The sequence below is a fragment of the Kogia breviceps genome, chromosome X (assembly GCF_026419965.1).
Source record: "Kogia breviceps isolate mKogBre1 chromosome X, mKogBre1 haplotype 1, whole genome shotgun sequence".
In the NCBI taxonomy this organism is placed as follows: domain Eukaryota; kingdom Metazoa; phylum Chordata; class Mammalia; order Artiodactyla; family Physeteridae; genus Kogia; species Kogia breviceps.
The window spans coordinates 132,156,225-132,176,313 of NC_081330.1; the positions used below are offsets into that span (position 1 = coordinate 132,156,225).

Genomic DNA, 20,089 nt, shown 5'->3' on the forward strand with positions numbered 1-20,089 from the left:
TTACGTTAATGAGGTTGCCTTGGCATTGCCCCTGCTTCACCTGTGCGGGGGGGCTGGTTGCCAGGGGAACTAGCGGGGGGAGGAGAGGGTTGGAACTTCTAACTCCACCTCTGGACCTCGGGGGAGGGGAGAGGCCGCAGGTTGAATCAATTCCCAGTGGCCGATGATTAAATCAATCACACCTGTGTGACTAGGCCTCCTTAAAGCCCGGGAGGTCAGGGCTTGGAGAGCTGCTGGGTTGCTGAGTTCTCGGCCGCTGGGAGAGGGCACAGAAGCTCGCGCCCCTTCCCGTAGCCTTGCCTACGCGTCTTTCCTCCGAAACCGGTGAGTTGTGTCCTGTTTGTCATCAGTTGGTGTCCTCGGAAGTAAAAGGGTGCTCTGAGTTCTGTGAGCTGCGCTGGGGGTGGGGTTGGAGGGTCGTTGGCATCACCCACGTTCAGCCGGCTGCTCAGAAGCACAGGTAGCAACTTGAACTTCGGATTGGCGTCTGCATTGTGGCGGCGGAAGGGGGGGTCTCGGAGCACGGAGCCCTCAGCCTGTGGGGTCTGATGCTTCCCCCAGGCAGAAAGTGTCGGAACTGCGTTGAGCGGGTTGGTGGTGAGAGGGGCCCACGCCCCAAGTTTGCGCACACGGTGCAACGGGCGACCCGACCCTCCTTCCCACCTCCCCGAGGCGGCCGTGTGCTCTTTCCCTTCCTTCCTGTCCCTTTTGTGCCCCCCCCCAGCTTAGAGCGCTCACGTGTTACTACCTTTGTTGGTTTAACAACCGACTTGCTTTCTCCAAAGTTTGCTTCTGAGACGGTGGGGAATTGGGTTTAAAATAAAATCTTGTTTTTCATGCTCGTGAAAAGGCTGCGATCAGAATTGCCTTAATCAGCTCCTCGGGTCAGCGGCTGGTCCTTAGTGTTGAAACGGTCGGCTTGTTTGATAGCTGTGGCAAAATTACATTTCATCTGCTGCAGCCGTTGCGAAGTTAATAAAAGCTAAACAAGGGCTAGATTGAAATGGAAAATGAATAAATGCTGGTGCAGGAGGGGAGCCTCCGATCTGAGACTCAGTCGCTGAGCCTTTAAACAACTCATTTGAGACTCAGTAACTCATTATGGAAAAGAAAATGTTCAAATGCGCTAAGATGTGGAATGAAAAATGAAAGACCTGTTCTTCTCTTTATCTTAATGACAATCTGTGATTGGTTTTGTATTTAAATACATATATGTTAACATACTTAACCTATTAATATCCTATGGTTGTATATCTGTAAATATATACATCTATATAATTTATATACTCTGTAAACATTTATATATAAACATGTTTGTATGTCTAAATATAATATATATCCATATGTAACATATGTATATAAAATTGATATATAAACATTGTTATATATAAACCTAAAATGTTAATAAGTTAAGTACGTTAACATATTTATGTTACTATGTTTATGTATATATAAAAGGAAATTTTGAACCACCGTCTTATTATACTTTCTATTGTATGAATGACTGCAAATAAATTGTAAGTAAACTTAACAGGGGGAAGAATGTATGCATAGGTAGATCTTTCACAGATTCAGAAGCAAGTTCTTTAAAGATTTAGGAAACTGAATTACTGTGATAAGACTCCAGGCTTCTTGCAAGCCGTTCTACATCTTACATAATGGCAGCTTTTTTCTTTTTCTTTTTTTTTTTTTTTTGCGGTACGTGGGCCTCACTATCGCGGCCTCTCTTGTTGCGGAGCACAGGCTCCGGACGCGCAGGCGCAGCGGCCACGGCTCACGGGCCCGGCCGCTCCGCGGCACGTGGGATCCTCCCGGACCGGGGCGCTAACCGGCGTCCCCTGCATCGGCGGGCGGACTCCCGACCACCGCGCCGCCAGGGAAGCCCATAATGGCAGCTTTTGAACTGAGGAGTGACCCAATCCCAGGAGTCCTTTGGAAATATCCGTCACCTACGTTTTTAAATTCTAAGAGTTGTCCACCATAAAGTTACAAATTGTCTTATTTGAGACAGGCTATGCAATCAACACAGCTGAAATCAATAAATTGTAACGTCATTTCAATGTCTAGGAAAATGATTTCAAAGCAAGCAGCACACTGAGCTAGATGACGATCTCTGAAGGTACCATATATAATGAGTCAAGTTTACTCTGGAAGGAATCATATAAAAAAATGAAAGAGAAGCCGATTTTGGCCTTTTTCCCAAAAAGCCGTATGAAAATTTTCCGTTGAAGACTTATCCGAACTGACGTTTTTCCAAGCTTGTTATATTTTATTGTGGATAGCAGTGTCCTACACGCTCATTTCTTTTTAAAATAAATTTTATTTATTTATTTAATTATTCTTGGCCGAGTTGGATCTTGGTTGCGGTGTGTGGGCTTCTCATTGTGGTGGCGTTTCTTGGTGCAGAGCACAGGCTCTAGGCCCGCGGGCTCTAGAGCGCAGGCTCAGTAGCTGCGGCGCACGGGCCTAGTTGCTCCGCGGCACGTGGGATCTTCCCCGACCAGGGCTCGAACCCTCGTCCCCCTGTACTCGAAAGCGGATTCTTAACCACTGCGCCACCAGGGAAGCTTCTACACTCTCCTTAATGGTGTTTTTTGTATTCCCCTTGATCTGTTTTCATACTTATTCAGCCATTTAGGTCCTTATAATGCATGGATATGATGATTAAGTCACAGCTTCCAGAAAATCTCTGGTATTTTTATCTCTCCTAATAATTTTGCCCTCTGGTTGGATACTTAAAAGATACTGGAGGAGGGGCTTCCCTGGTGGCGCCGTGGTTGGGAGTCCGCCTGCCGATGCGGGGGATGCGGGTTCGAGCCCCGGTCCGGGAGGATCCCACGTGCCGCGGAGCGGAGGGGCCCGTGAGCCGTGGCCGCTGCGCCTGCGCGTCCGGAGCCCGTGCTCCGCAGTGGGAGAGGCCGCAGCAGTGAGAGGCCCGCGTACCGCAAAAAAAAAAGATACTGGAGGGGAAGAATTGTTTAGAGTTAGCGTTTTGGAGCTGAGCCATCCAAGGGTCATAGATTAGATGAAGTTTTGAACCTTACAGCTCTGGGTGGAAAAATTCCTAAATTGATGAAATTCTCTTGGCATTTTGGGCAAATGCCTGCAACAGCAATTTAATCCTCCCTTTATATTAATCTCAAAGAGCAGCAGTGATTATAAGACAAGAATCTAAGCGCAAACTGACTACAAAAACTAGGCTAGATTAGAAGAATATAAACAACCGATGACAGAAAGTATGGGTTACGTTTGGGTAAGAAATCCTGTATAGCAATTGACTAAACTGATGTTAGAAAAATGCAGAAGTAGAAAAGATAGCCCAACACATAATTCTGGAAGGTTTGAGCAACATGGGGTGGTACCATTATGAACAGAAATAATGATTTTAGAGAGATACTAATTTGGGTGAATTTAATTGGGTAAATGAAATTATTTTAAATTTTCGAAAAATTGGTGGAGCAACTGCAAAGTGGTGTTGTTTTGTAATGACCAGTTTAACATGCATGCCTTGTTTCACGTGAACCTCTTTGAAGAAACACAGAACTTTCATTTTCATTCGGTCTGTCTCACACAAATGATAGTTAACTTTAAGCCCTGTTAGCAGGATTTTTTATATTTTCCTCTTAAATCTTCTCTATAACAATTCTCCATGGCTTCTAAAGACAAGGTCTGGGCTTCCCTGGTGGCGCAGTGGTTGAGAATCCGCCTGCCGATGCAGGAGACACGGGTTCGTGCCCTGGTCCGGGAGGATCCCACATGCCGCGGAGCAACTAAGCCCATGAGCTATGGCCGCTAGGCCTGCGCGTCCGGAGCCTGTGCTCCGCAACGGGAGAGGCCACAACAGTGAGAGGCCCGCATACCACAAAAAAAAAAAAAAAAAAAAAAAAATTTAAAGACAAGGTCTGCATGATACTACAGTGGTGAATACATGTTATTATTTGTCTAAACCCATAAAATTCACAACATCCAGAGCAAACCCTGATGTAAACGGTGGACTCTGGGTGGTGATGATGTCTCAGTCAATGTAGGTTCATCAGGTGTAGCAGTTGTACCATCTGGGGGGGGGGGTGTTGATAATGGGGGAGGCCGTGTGTGTATGTGTGTGTGTGTGTGTGAGTGTGTGAGAGAGAGATGGTTATATGGGAAGTCTCTCTACCTTCCTCTCAATTTTGCTGTGAACCTAAAACTGCTCCAAAACAATAGTCTATTTAAAAAAAAAAAAAATGGAAAAGGAGGGTCCCCGTTGTTCCAAATGACAAATGGAGAGGAAGGTGGATTTTGATCCACTCTGAGCAATTATTTCTGTGCCACAGGAAGTATACTGAACACTAATTGTGGACTGACTAGAAGGTTCCGGTTTGGTTATTATTTCAGGATGCACCAACACCAATTCAGCATGCCTAGATACCAAGGCCTGTCTACAAATCCTCTGCATCAACCCCCCAGAAAATCTTCTCAAAAGAGCTCTCGCCCAACTGCGAGGGCCCAGGTCTTGTACCTGGATCCCAAGCCAGAGACTCCTGGGAGGGACGCCCTGGTCCCTTTCTCTAACAGGTGTTGATCAGGGACAGCATCCTCCAAGATTTTTCCATCCCTTTTCCCCCAAAAGGATACTTCCGTGTACGAAAAGGTATTTCGTTAGTTCTAATGGTCCACTCAGCTTACAGCAACCTTGACTGTATCACAAAAGTATCCCCAAAGACTCACTTCCTTGTGTCCCTTTCACAGGCAAACGGATGTTTGCTCTCCTTGCATGAGCATTACTCAGAAGTCGTTCAAGTATAATTGAAATGTTCCCCGTTATTTTGTCCTGTTGTCAACAAAGTTGAACCTTTCCCCAATGTGGCCGCATTGAATTTTTGCACCTCGTTAAATTCATGTAATCCTGTGTATGCGGTGACGCCTGTGAGGTTTTACATTCTGTTCATCAAGTTAAATACCACAGGACTTTGCTCCTCATGGTACATCAGCCTGGATTCTAGGATGGGCTGTTGAGTTTGTGGTTGGCAAAAGCGTTGTTGGGGTTGGTTACAAATTCAGAATGCCCGGAGCCGTTCTGGAAAGGACCATGATCCAATTTTTTTTTTTTTTTTTTTTTTTTTTTTTTTGCGGTACGCGGGCCTCTCACTGCTGTGGCCTCTCCCGTTGCGGAGCACAGGCTCCGGACGCGCAGGCGCAGCGGCCACGGCTCACGGGCTTAGTTGCTCCGCGGCACGTGGGATCCTCCCGGACCGGGGCGCGAACCCGTGTCCCCTGCATCGGCAGGCGGACTCCCAACCACTGCGCCACCAGGGAAGCCCTATGATCCTCTTGTTAACAGTGACCTCCGCTTTTATTTTATCGTATATCCAGAAGTGTCCTCAGGGGCTTAACAGCGCTGTAACTACAAATGAATACGAGAATCACTTCACATATGACTAAAATGTGTCAGCCGTTTAACAGAGCGTGGCAAAAAGACTCAATTAGAACCGGAACTGAACAAAACATGGGAAAATGACTGGGATAGGCCAGAGGTCATGACACAGTGTGGGACTGATCCATGGATTCAGGAGAGGGATTTCCCACAAGTACTGAGGAAACTGAGATGAACGAAAAAAAAAAAGTTCTGTAGAAATGAGACTTGATAATCAAAGAATATGAAAATAGGAAGTTTCTAAGAAGTACTGGCCGATCCCATTTCAATCTGTAACTGTAAAGATACTCTGTGTCCATCAGAAGGAACCCCTGTCCTGGTCAGCTAAAAACAGGGATAGAAAACCTAATCAGCCAACAGTAACCATTTCATACATGAGTTTCGTTTACTAAACCATTGTTATTGTTGAGACTCGATTAGGTGTTCAAAATCGGGTCTAGTAAGAGTTTGGCTCACCTAGCAAACTTAGTGTTCATGGGGAAAAAAATCATACGATCATTTTCTTTGCCGTGTGAGTTTGCCCGCTTAACTGATGGAGAATGGAATGCTTTTAGGTTTCCTTTAATATTCCAGTTGCAGTGAGAGGCCTTTGTTGTCAATTAATATGCCAGCGTTCTTGTCTTGTTTATCAGTCTTGGTCGTTTTGAATTTCCTGTCTCTGTATGATGGCTGCAGTCACCGTGCAGGTGTCTGCATCTTCATGGTTGAGGGCCAGCCCCTGTACGATAATACAGTCAGTTCTTAGGAAATATCCAACATGCACTCTCATGTCATATCACTTGTTTATGTATTTTTACCCTCTGGAATGTCTTTGGTTCAATATGTGAAACAAGCAAGGAAACGTGTAATGACGCATTGACGCATCTGTTCACGCAGCCAAAAATCCTATATTGCGTGCCTAAAAAGTATCACTCAGATGCAGGATTCAAGAGTGATGTTCTCTACCTGAGCAAAGGTGGCAACTTAGCAGGTTGTGGAGCTAAACTGTGCTTAAGTTAGAAAATTCTGTCCTTTTTCATATATGCGTTATATTCAACATTATTTAAACAGGGAAAATGTGTCATTTTTAAGTGCACTCAAGTAATTCAGTTGGGTGGTAACAGTTCATTGATTGATGTTGGTGAGAATTTCTTGGTGAAGATATAAATGTGTAACACATCAAGTGCTTTTATATATTTGTAAAATATATTCATATATTTATATATATATTTCATAGAAGATGTTTCTCCGTGAACCTGGCTCAATGCCTTTGTGGAAAATAAATGGACCACTTATGGGTGGTTCCATGTGAGCTCTCTATGCAAACACCTTACTGTACTGATTACTCTAAAGTAAATCTTAAAATTATGTAAAGACCTTCAACTTTTTTTTTTTTTAACTTTTGTTATCCCCAAAACTGGGATAAGCATGAATAGTCTTTATTTTGATTCAGCTCAAATGTATTTGCTTTTCATATTACTCTAGACAGATTTACCAGTGTTGATTCTTAGGTATCTATTGCATTGTGCTTATTAAAATTTTTTTCAAATATTTTATTTAATCTGACCTATCTAAATGAAATAATTTTCATACTCATTTGGATGCAAGTCTATCCAATTTTGAAAATATTCATAATATGAATTCTGAGCTTTGTAATCTGACCCTTATTTTATTTTACTTTTTTAAAATAGAGGTAGAGTTGATTTACAGTTTTTGTAAGTTTCATGTGTACAACATAGTGATTCACAATTTTTAAAGGTTATCCTCCATTATTTATAGCCAATATAAAATATTGGCTACATACCTTGTGCTGTACATTGTATCCTTGTAACTTATTTTATATCTAATACTTTGTACTTCTTACTTCCCTCCCCCTATCTTGCCCCTCCCCCCTTCCCTCTACCCACTGGTGACCACTAGTTTCTTCTCTATATCTGAGTCTGCTGTTTCGTTATATTCACTAGTTTGTTGTATTTTTTTAGATTCCACACTTAAGTGATATCATACAGTATTGTCTTCCTGACTTGTTTCACTGAGTATAATACTCCAAGTCTATCCGTGTTTTTTCAGATGGCAATACTTCGTTCTTTTTTATGGCTGAGTAATAGTTCATTGTATATATGTACCATATGTTCTTTATCCATTCATCTGTTGAAGGACATTTGGGTTGCTTCCATATCTTGGCTATTGTAAGTAGTGCTGCTGTGAACATTGAGGTGCATGGAGCTTTTTTAAAAAAAATCGTAGTTGATTTACAATGTTGTGTTAGTTTCAGGTGTACAGCAAAAGTGGTTCAGTTATACACATACGTATATCTATCCTTTTTCAGATTCTTTTCCCACCTAGGTTATTACAGAAAATTGAGTAGAGTTCCCTGTGCTATACAGTAGGTCCTTATTGGTTATCTATTTTATATGTAGTAGTGTGTATATGTTGATTCCAAACTCCTAATTTATCCCTTCCCCTGTTCCTTTCCCCTTTGGTAGCCATAAATTTGTTTTCTAAGTCTGTGAATCTCTTTCTGTTTTGTAACATATTTTAGATTTTACATATAAGCGATATCATATGCTATTTGCCTTTCTGACTTATTCACTTAGTATGATCATCTCTAGGTCCATTCATGTTCTTGCAAATGGCATTATTTCATTCTTCTTTATGGCTGAGTAATATTTCACTGTATATATGTACCACATCTTTTTAATCCATCATCTGTTGATGGACATTTAGGTTGCTTGCATGTCTTGGCTATTGTAAATAGTGCTGCAGTGAATGTTGGGGTGCATGTGTCTTTTCAAATTATGGTTTTCTCTGGATATATGCCCAGGAGTGGGATTACTGGTTCATGTTGGTAGTTGTATTTTTAGTTTTTTTGAGGAACCTCTGTACTGTTTTCCATAGTGTACAAGGGTTCGCTTTTCTCCACATACTTGCCAGCTTTTGTTGTTTGTGGTCTTTTTGAGGATAGTCATTCTCACAGGTGTGAGGTGATATCTCATTGTGGTTCTGATTTGCATTTCCCTGATTAGTGACGTTGAGCATCTTTTCATGTACATGTTGGCCATCTGTATATCTTCTTCGGAAAAAATGTCTATGAATAATCTTTAAAAAGAGAAATTGAGTTGCAATTTACATATATGTAGATAAATTTTTATATATGCTATTTATATGTGTGTATGTGTATAAAATACCCTGACATACATGTATAATACTACTTTTCTTTTAATAAATTTATTTTATTTATTTACTTTTGGCTGCATTGGGTCTTCTTTGCTGCTCATGGGCTTTCTCTAGTTGTTGAGAGCAGGGGCTATTCTTTGTTGCAGTGCGCGGGCTTCTCACTGCGGTGGCCTCTCTTGTGGTTTCTCTTGTGGAGCACGGGCTCTAGGCATGCAGCTTCAGTAGTTGGGCTCAGTAGTCGTGGCTCTCGGGCTCTAGAGCACAGGCTCAGTAGTTGTGGCGCACGGACTTAGTTGCTACGCGGCATGTGGGATCTTCCCAGACCTGGGATCGAACCCGTGTGCCCTGCATTGTCAGGCAGATTCTTAACCACTGTGCCACCAGGGAAGTCCCATGTATAATACTTCTTGAGGCACTTGGTCCACTCCTACCGGTACCTTAACTTTAGATGTATCAGTAAAGGTCCAGGTCCATTCAGGATAACAAAAACCTCACTGTGGTTTTCAGCAGAGGACTGATTAGAGAGATGCTCCATAGCTGAAAGCACCAAACAGGATCAGTGAGGTGTGGGATAACATGCACAGGAAGAGGCTGCCATCACTAGGACTGGGACAGTCTATGAAGTTGGGGCTCAGGCAGAACTCCAGGGAGACGGTGTTGCTGGCACTGCTGGTGTATCTGAGTGTCCATGATGGGAGTGTCCTAGGAAGTTGACCTGCCAGAACCAACGCCCATGCTTGGGCAGCAAAGAGCAAGAAAGACACCCTTTGGTTTCTCTTCCCAACTTGCAGGTTCGCTTTAGTGCCTCCTCTCCTATAACATGGGAAGACGCCTGAAGGTCAAGCCCTAGTCTAATCCACCAGGTGAATTCAAGGATTGCAGATAAGCTTCAGGTAGACCAGTTGGCCCTTCTCATTGGATGTCAATCCACCAGCCAGGTCCTCTGCTTAGATTCCACCTGACAGGTCAGGAAACCTCAGTACTTCAAAGAGGCTGTCTCTCCCGAGGTTGTAACTCACCAGAGCTGGAAGTTTGATTGGACAGGAGGTTGAGAAGGACAGCTGGGCAAACAAGAAGTAGTTTAGTTTCTTCCATATCTCATTCTAGAAGTTTTGGTGCTACCAAGATACTGCTCCATGTAGGACAGTGGTGATTTTCCTGACTTAACATCCAGAACAGACCTTACTTTCTTTTTTTCTTTTTGTTTATTTATTTAGGTTTTGGCTGCGTCAGGTATTATTTGTGGCACACAAGATCTCCTCGTTGAGGCGCTCAGGATCTTTCGTTGCAGCGCGCAGGCTTGTCTTTAGTTGTGGCACGTGGGGTGTTTCTCTAGTGTGGTGTGCGAGCTCAGTAGTTGTGGTGCGTGGGCTTTGTTGCCCCATGGTGTGTGGGATCTTAGTTCCGCGACCAGGGATCGAACCCGCATCTCCTGCGTTGGAAGGCGGATTCTTTACCACTGGACCACCAGGGAAGTCCTCAGAACAGATTTCGTCTTTCCTAATACATTTATTTTATTTATTTAATTTTTGGCTGCACTGGGTCTTCATTGCTGCGTGCAGGCTTTCTCTAGTTGCAGTGAGCGGGGGCTACTCTTCACTGCAGTGCACGGGCTTCTCATTGCGGTGGACTCTCTTGTTGCGGATCACAGGCTCTAGGCGCACAGGCTTCAGTAGTTGTGGCTCGAGGGCTCAGTAGTTGTGGCTCACGGGCTCTAGAGCGCAGGCTCAGTAGTTGCAGTGCATGGGCTTTGTTGCTCCGCGGCATGTGGGCTCTTCCCGGACCAGGGCTCGAACCCATGTCCCCTGCACTGGCAGGCGGATTCTTAACCACTGCACCACCAGAGAAGTCCTCCCAGAACAGATGTTAAAAGCTGTGCTCAAAACCTCTCTCGGTGCATGTATGGAGACTCCTAGCCCCTGTCTGTATCACCATCGCCCAGTACTCCCAACGCCCCTGTGGCTGAATGTCCTCTGGGCTTCTCCTAAGTTTAGATGCTGTAGTTGGTGGGGTCGCAGGAAACGATGGCTGCTTCTTTGCCATGCTTTTCCCCATTAATGTCTTCTCACCCCAGGGAGGGAGCGGTGGGAAGAAAAATTACCAATTGAGTAAGAAGGTGAGAGTTTGTTTTGAGGATGCTTCTGGGAACCTGAATCACCAAAAAGAAAAAGAAAAAAAAAAAAAAAACCACATTCAAGCAAATGTCTAAAAAGAAGGTTTCAAAGCAGCTTTATTAATTTGGAGGGTTAGGAGCAGACAGACATCCTGTGAAGGGTCCCTCGGAATGTCTGAAATGTCCATGTTAAAGATAGCAAAACAGGATGAAGAAACTGACAGTTGGGAATGAATGCCTTCCACTGATAAAGGAAATCCAGGTTTGAAAGGCGATGGTGGATTCTAATCTCTCTCTTCTGCTGGAGTGTTGTGCATTTGATTTCTGTTGATAATACTCTGACCGGACACATTTACAGACGGAGCCTCGTCTGGTGACTGACAGTTTAGATGATTCCTGTTATTTCCCCCGCCCCCCCGAATTCTGATGGATGCTTTTCAGAGTCTCTTTTTGAATTCAGGGGACATCACGTTTGTTTCTCTCTGAAATCCGGCTTCTGAGAAAGGTAGTGATGGAGAAATGCATGGCTGGAGCTCTGGCTCAGAAGACAGCAGTAGCTGTCGTCATACCTGTGCCCTGAAAATGCAAAATCCATCCCGCATTGATCCAGGGAAATGAAATCTTGTTTGCGCACAACCATTTTATAAAAGAAAAAACGGTGATTTTTGAGCTGTCTGCAGGTTACATGCTCATCTGCTGGTTGAACTTTCCATCAGTCCCTTTAATTTACAGTGCGTCACTCCTCACCATCGAAACACAGCGTTTTCAGGTGTAATGAAACTGCCCATCAATTAGAAAAGGGCGAAATGAGACACGGGGATGGTGGTTCAGTTCTGAGAATCTGTGGTTTTGCTGTCACTAGGTGATGCATCACATCTTTCTTTTAAATATCCCTCTTGTTATATGTGACCCTCGTTGAATTCTTGCATCTTTCTCCAGCAAAAAGTGTTAAGATTTTATAAGAAGGTAAAGGTTTCTTTTCTGGAATTTTGTGGGGGAACTGAATGGGGTCTGTGTTAGTCTTGTGTCCCAGGGTAAAGAAGACGTCTTAGAAGTATTTGTGACGGACTTCCCCGGCGGTCCAGCGGTTAAGACTCTGTGCTTCCACTGCAGGGGGCGCGGGTTCCGTCCCTGGTCAGGGAACTAAGATCCCCACATGCTATGTGGCATGGCCAAAAAAAAAAAAAAAGTGTCTGTTTAAAAAATTTAGCTTCCATAGAGGTTGAGATTTTTCACAATCGAACATCAAATTTTCCATAAAATGTAGGACCTTGTCTTATGAAACCTCGCTCAAAGAAAAATAAAACTTTGTTGAAAGAAGGAAGCCATTTGATGAAAATATGCCCTGCGTGTAGCAGAAGAGAGCTTTTCCTTCTAAATTGCACATCAAAATATTATCCTGTGTAGAAATTGTGTTCCCTTTAATTCCACAGTAAATTTTTGTGGCCAGGATATGAACGGTGAATAATACTGCTACTGGCATAACCTTATCTACAAGGACAAAAAGAAAGAGGGTTTCGACTAGACCATCTGACAAAGAGGGTAGAATTGGAAATGCCCAGAAATTTGGCTACGTCGGAAAAAGTGCGCTTCTGTCATTGATTAATGACTAACCAGGTGGTTATTACAATTAAAGTGCCCCTAATTTGATGCAGTAGGTGAAAATCATTACTAATAACGCCAGTCTGAACACCTATGGAATTCATTCTATTGGGACAATTCCTTGAATTGTACAGAATGCAGAAAAATAAATCAAGATTCCTGCTTTTAAAATGGTCCGTCTCCTGCTCTATTTAGACCCCATAGGGAACAAATAGGTCCTGGCTCTGCCGTAGAATGAAAGTCAGCATTGCTTAACCGACGAGAAGGGAGTAATTACGTCTACTTCAGAAGGAAAGAGCTCCCCGTGAAAAGGAACGAAACTGAGGCAACATGGTTTCCAGTAGGTCTGAGAAGCAGAAAAGCAGGTATCTCATTTCAGAGCAGGCTGTGTCTCTAAGGAGCCATGCTTGTCACACGAAGAAGTGGGGAAAAAAGATGTTTGCGCGTTGAAGAAACTCTGAGCATCAGTTACGTACAGTGTGACTCTGAGGCCGCGGAACTCCATTATTTCTGGGGTCTGCAATTCTCTCTTCTCTCCCGATTTCCATGTGCCTTGAGTATTAGAGAAACACGGAACTATGAGGGATGGTCAGTACGCGATTGACAGCCTTTCCAGTTTTCCAAGCTTTAATTGCGTCCACGAAATGCCACAGATTTTTTTATACGGCCTTTTTATTTTAACAGTTAAGTAACTTTTTTTTTCTGATTTTAAAAAAAAATTTTGGAGTATAGTTGCTTTACAGTGTTGTGTTACTTTGTGCTGTGCAGCAAAGTGAATCAGTTACACATCTAGCCACTCTGTTTTGGATTTCCTTCCCGTTTAGGTCACCGCAGAGCACTGAGTAGAGTTCCCTGAGCTCTACAGCAGGTTCTCCTCAGTTAACCTATTTTATACATAGTATCAATAGCATATATATGTCAATCCCAAGCTCCCAATTCATCCACCACCACCCCTTTCTCCCTGGCCTTAACAATAGTCCACATCTGGGCTGATTGCCAGGTGATGAAAGCAACTTTAGAATACCCACAGCCTCCTCTAGTAAATAGGAGTAGAAAATAGGAAAGTCAGAATCTAGATAGATAAGCAAGTAGAAGAAAGCGGAATTCACCACCTTTCAGATTCTCTCATCTATTTGTGAGAGCTAGCATCCTCAGTATTTTATATTTTATAGCCTTAAATTCATTAAGTCCTAATACATCCCGTATTAGGGGATGTATTAGGACTTAACACATTCCCTTCAAACATCTGTAAAATTTTGGAGGCTTGATAAATTCTGTTAATGGTGTTCAATTTTATTAGGGTTGATAATTTTTGTGAGTGTCCATTAAATTCTTACTGGTGTTCACCCTTTGATGTTCTCTTTATCCTGGTCAGAATAAAGTTCTTAACACACCAGACTGCTTCCTCTCTAGTATTTGTCAGGGGCAGAAATTCTAGCCGACAGGTCAACTAGTGTTTTTGACATTGATCCCATTACTGGATACGTAAATATGCTTAATCCTTATCTGAGTGCCAGGTGCAGAAAAAAAGGTGAATGTGTAATCAACTAATTGTTTTTCTCCTGAGAAATAAAAATAACAGTAATGTAGAGGAGGGATACACTAAAAGCACAGGAAAAACAAAAGCAAGGCGTGATAATGCAACTACGTGAAAGGGGAAGAATGCTGCTTTTTCATTTATTTTTGAGTGAAAACATGGAAAGCAGACATTAAACATACAGGTGTTTGCAACGATGGATAAAAGCACGAAATGAAGCGACTCCTGAGCTTCCCAAGGTCAAGTGTGTCCAGTGCAATTTCTTCATCTTTTTCCTTGTCTTGTGGCTACACTAATGAAGTCATACAACATGACAAGCCAGGAACTGGCCATTCGTGGTTGTTTTTTTTTTTTTTTTTTGCGGTACGCGGGCCTCTCACTGTCGTGGCCTCTCCCGCTGCGGAGCACAGGCTCCGGACGCGCAGGCGCAGCGGCCACGGCTCATGGGCCCAGCCGCCCCGCGGCACGTGGGATCCTCCCGGACCGGGGCACGAACCCGCGTCCCCCGCATCAGCAGGCGGACTCCCAACCGCCGCGCCACCAGGGAAGCCCCATTCGTGTTTTTGAAGTACCTAGAGACAGATTACGTTCCTGTCATCTCTGCATGAATTGAGACAAATCACAACAATTTTTACTGTGAAGAATGGTGATTTGCTCTAAGGTGAAATGAAAGCAAGGAGGCATTTAACACATGACACTATAAATCTGTATTTAAAGAGCTTCATTATCCTTAGTGAAAACACAGGGTTCACATTGCCTGTTTAGATACACTTTGCATAGTAAAATCATGAGGGTTTCTTGAGAACTTAAAAGATTCTTGATTTTTTTTTTCCCCGAATTTAAAATATTTTGTAGTTGTGTTTTGGGGTTTTTTTGTTTTGTTTTTTGGTTAGGTCACTGTTAGTAAAATGTTTGCTGTTTAAGCTGGCGAGAAAAATACTTAAACAGGCAGTGTTAGCATATTTGTGCAGCAGATAAAATGTTTAAGTAGATTTTAGTTCCCAGAGCTCTATAGTAAGAGCCATGATTTAATTTAAACTATCAGTCCAATATTGGTGCACAGATAGAAAACATGGATCATGGCAAAGATAAATGAATCTCAGAAATTGCACCTAGCAGATGTCAATCGTTTTGTTTTTTTTTTTAAGGAGACTTTAAAAATTTGTGTTTTTTTTTTTGATTGTTTTGATTTTTGACGGGGATGTGGAGTAATGAGAATTTGCCTTCACCCAGCTTTCTTGAATGTTAACATTTACCTAACTTTGGTGCATTGGTAAAATCTAAGGGATTAACTTGGGTCCAATGATGTTAACTAAACTGTAGGCATAATTCAGATTCTACTATTTTAAAATTAGTGGGTTTTTTTCCGTTCTGGGATGCAGTCTAGAATGTCACATTGTATAGTTATTCGCCTTTCCTTAGTGTCCTCCTAACTGGAGCAGGTCGTACCTCTTTCCTGTTCTATTGTGACCTGGATGCTTATGAAGAGTAATGGTCAAGTATTCTGTGGAATATCTGTCGATCTGGGTCTGTCGGATGTTCTGCAGTTTGGAGGTATGCAGAAGTCAAACTCAAGGAGCTCCCAATCCTGAAAGTTGGAAGCAGTTGGACAGCAAAATAACAAAGAGTACTGGCTGATACCCCATAGAGTCATGTAAAAATACACAGCTGTAAGTCACTAGTTTAATAAATAAGGGGTAGCTCTACCTTACAGAAGAATTTTGATGAATCCCTATGGGAAGTATGAGGAAAGTGTACAATCGCTAATAGGCAAGTACCTTGGAAATAGTTCTTGTAGGCATTCCCCGCCAGTGGCTGGTAAAATTACTGGGCAGAAGTCAAAGGTTGCCTCCAGGTGTCTGCCACGTGCGTACTAATCGCAAAGAGTGACTTTACCGAGGTGAAACCCCCACACAGCAACGTAATCCGGTTGACAGTGATAAAGATGTGCTGAGAAGAAGAAAACAGCAGCCCTTGGATAATATTGAGAAATGCTTAACATTAATGGGAAGAAATACTATAACCTGCTAATGGAAGTGTGACTTCAGACATACACATCTCTGCTAAAATTGAAAATGGGTACTGTATACCGTAGTACTCTGCAGTTACAGCTCTAGGTATGTTACCTTAAGACAGTCTTACTCATTTGCAGCAAACAGATGAAAAAATGAAATGGCATTCATTGGTAAGAACTGTGTTCATCTGACAAAGTCAAAGCAAACAAAGTGTTCAAGGGCAGAACATGTAGTGCAGTGGAATACAATTAGCAGTTAAACACTGCACTGTATTTCTTACACACGAACACTGACGGATGTAAGATGCGTTAATGAAAAAGTTGCCTGTACGGCAGCTTACTGTATAATTTGTATAAAGTATAGAAACGGTAGATCATTTCTGGATGTAAAAGTTTATGGTGGGAACCTAACAGAGGAATGGAAAAGAATACCCAAAACATGCCTGTTTTTGGTTGCCCTTTGGGCAGGGGTAAGCCTTAATGAGATTGAGAAGGGTCATAAAGTAGATAGGGAATTTATAATATCAACATTTTATGTGTTACAAAATTGAGAAAGAACTTTCTGTAACCATTATCACTACTACTGTTCTTGTGTTTATGATGCTGGTTTGCAAGGGATTATATATGTATATAATGTGTATTAGATATAATATATAATGACATATTGTATTATGTCTAATATGTATTTTATCTAACATGTATTATATAATAATGCATACAATATACCTGTATATCATTTATATCTAATATGTATTGTATATAATACATATTATACATACAATATACATGTATATCATTTACACTAGAATTGTCCCATAATCAACTGAAGATACTTTGGAAAGCACAGGGGGAGGAAAAGAACTAAGGTTTTTTGCACATCACCACGGAACAGCATATGATGTCTGTTCACAAGGGTGAAACAGCTGTGGTTGTGATGTGTTAATACCCTTGGCATGCTTTTCATCTCAGTCATATCTGTCAATACATGTATATACATAGAATTATATATATATTGCTCCCTGAAGTACATGGTGACAGTGGGTGTGTATTAGGAACTTTGTGTCCTACAGGAGAAAAAACTCATTTATCTCTTGCATCACACTTGAGACAGACAACTGTACCCTCCTCAGCTATAGATACAGATGGTGATAAATTTACACTCATTTTCATGTGGGCTGCACACATACTTGGGGGTCCAGGATATATTACTAATAATTCACGTTGTCTGTTGTCTTGGTAGCTCTTTGGTCTTCCTACGAAGTGGTTGCAAAATTTTCTAGCCTGCAGCCTCCTTAACTGAAGCCATGCAGAGCAGCTGGGTAAAACTGTATCCCATGAGGACAGATGTCATTATGTGCAGGAGCTTTCATCTAAATTTGGCTTCCATTCTTTCATCAAATATGTATTGCGTTTCTACCGTATTCCAGTTGCTAAGTGCATGGATAAGATTGTGGAGCTGAGGACCAGGGTTAGAGCGAGGCCTTCCCTCCACCCCCCGGTGGATGTGACATTCACCTCTCCTATCCCCATAGGGAAGTGTGTATACATAAGGGCTAAAAATGTAGTGGAAATCAGAGGGAGACAGTGCTTAGTAATTGCAAGATGCAGTCTTGCAATGCACAACTCTGGTGAAAAGCTGAAGCAAGTGGCTTCGATTGGACATCTAAGGGAGATTTTCATTCTCCGTTTAACTGAAATACTGAGGGTGTTACTGTGAGATGATGTGTTGGGACAAAGAATAGAGACTTTTTTCAGAAAACCAGCAGACCGAGAAGATGGTGGACTGGTGTCCCAGAGAACCAGCTTATTCGAATTAGAATTCAGGTTTCTTTTATACTAAAAGGGGAGAGGGGGTGTGGCTGTTTGTTACAAACTTTGGTCCCGGAATCCTTTGTTCTTGCGGCTGTCCATTTAGGTCTGGTCACAGTGTCCCTGTAAACCTCCAACAAGACAAATGTTGAACCCACGTTCAAAGTATTATTCATGAGAGCTAAAACCTGGAAACAATCTACACGTCCGTCACTGGGTGAATAGATATATACACTATGGTATATCCATCTAATGGAATCCTGTTCCACAAAAAAAGGAGCAAACCACAGGTACACGTTACAGCTGAATGAACCTCAAAAGCAGTATGCTAATAAGCCTACATACCGTGTGAGTCCATGGATTTGAAATTTTAGCAAAAGCTTTTTTTTTTTTCCACCTAGAAATTAGATTAGTAGTTGCCTGCGTTGGAGTTGGCATTGACTGCAAATGGCCATGAGAAGACTTTTTGAAGGGATGTAAATGTTCTAAAATGGGTTTGCAGTGAAGCTTGCACAGTTGTATAGGTTTACTAAAAGTCACTGAACTGTACCTGACAACGGGTGAATTTTATGGTATGTAAGTTATACCTCAAAGTACTAAAAACTTTTTTAAACAGTGTGTGAGGCAGAGACAGCCTTACCTGTAAAGCTTAAAAGATCTACTGTCTGACCTTTTATTGAAATGGTTTGCCAACCCCTGGTGTAGAGATTTATAGATGCTTAAATGTGATTACAGGATGGACAGGAGATCTCTGTAAGGATGTGACTTCTCAGAGGCAGAGTTTGCAATTAAGTATCAGAGAAATTCATGGATATATTTAGGGGAAGAGGTGCCCAGAAAAGAAACAAGATGTGGTTTGCTTAGAGATGAAAGGGGGGGGGGAAGGAGAGGGGAAGGAAGGAAGGAAAAGAAGGAAAGAATAAAGTCATAACTGACTACTGGATTTGGAAATATTTGGAAGAGTCTGGGGGGAGGTATATAAATTTTATTTCTCGGTTGTATAAACTTTAGAATCAGTTTATTGATATCCATAAAATAACTTGCTGGGATTTTTGACTGGGATTGCATTAGATCTGTAGATCACGTTGGAAAGAGCTGACATCTTGGCAATATCGAGACATCCTATTCATGAATGTGGTATACCTGTCCATTTATTTAGCTCTTTGGTTTCATTCGTCTCTAATTTTGTAGTTTTCCTTTTGTACGTCTTGTAGCACGTATTTTGTTAGATTCACCCTTAAGTATTTCATAGATTGGTGCTAATGTAAATGGCATTGCCTTTTTTTTTTTTTTTTTGTGGTACGCGGGCCTCTCACTGTTGCGGCCTCTCCCGTCGCGGAGCACAGGCTCCGGACGCGCAGGCTCAGCGGCCACGGCTCACGGGCCCAGCCGCTCCGTGGCATGTGGGATCTTCCCGGACCGGGGCATGAATTTGCGTCCCCTGCATCGGCAGGCGGACTCTCAACCACTGCGCCACCAGGGAAGCCCGGCATTGCCTTTTTAATTGCAATTCCACTTGTTCGTAGCTGGCATGTAGGAAAGTGACTGACTTTTGTAAAGGTATCCTGCCTCCTTACACTGATCACTTTTTTCCAGGAAAGGTTAGACTTTCATGAATGCAGAAAAGGTGTAGGAAGTCTGGTGGCCATGAGAGGGAACACCGAGGAGGTGGTGAGACTATAAAACCTGGAGGAAACCAATTTTAATGATCCTACCTATAGAGAACACACCTTGAAATATTGTTTAGAAGTAACAAGTGAGCCTTGCAATGGAAGCAGATAAAAAACAAGCTGATTGAGCTTCAGTGATGAACAGTTTGAACATATTTTTAAATGGCGTCCCAAGCACACCCAGTGATGCTGAATCTTGTACAAAATATCTCAAGCTTGGGTATTTTGTGAGCACAAGGGATGTGGTAAATCTAGGATCATCTGAATACTTTTGTTCATGCATCACCTTATTCTCACTGCAAGTATATTATTTATATAAGGTGCCTCTACTTTCCCTTTAAATAACAACACCCCCCCACACACACACACATACACTCCGTTCCTTAGTCCACGAAATTTAGGAAATCTCATTTTAGAGTGCAGAGGAGAGCCGTTTGCAGACCTGAGGGAAATGCATGATCTTCTGTGTAGCATATTTCCAAGGTACGATGTATTCTTTTTGAATTACAGTTTTCTCTGGATACATGCCCAGGAGTGGGATTGCTGGATCATATGGTAGTTGTATTTTCAATTTTTTAAGGAACCTCCATACTGTTTTTCCTAGTGGCTGCACCAATTAACACTCCCACCATCAGTGTGGGACGTACATTTTCATGCTTATTTATTTTTCTTTTAATTGACTGGGTTTACATGTCTTAGCTTTTAGTTGGCTAACTTTTCATTGCTTTTATTTACTCTATATCATTTTCTTGTTTCTTGACCTATTTTGCATTTA

General features: G+C 42.3%; 1 long non-coding RNA gene across 1 annotated transcript in view; it reads left to right on the forward strand.

Moving 5' to 3' along the window:
- Window positions 1–227: 227 nt before the first annotated feature.
- The window catches only part of LOC136793436 (uncharacterized), a 241,110-nt gene continuing 221,248 nt past the window's right edge, over window positions 228–20,089 (forward strand). Inside the window, exon 1 of the long non-coding RNA XR_010838700.1 lies at window positions 228–324. This is a non-coding gene — a long non-coding RNA (uncharacterized lncRNA). The remainder of the gene's footprint in view (window positions 325–20,089) is intronic.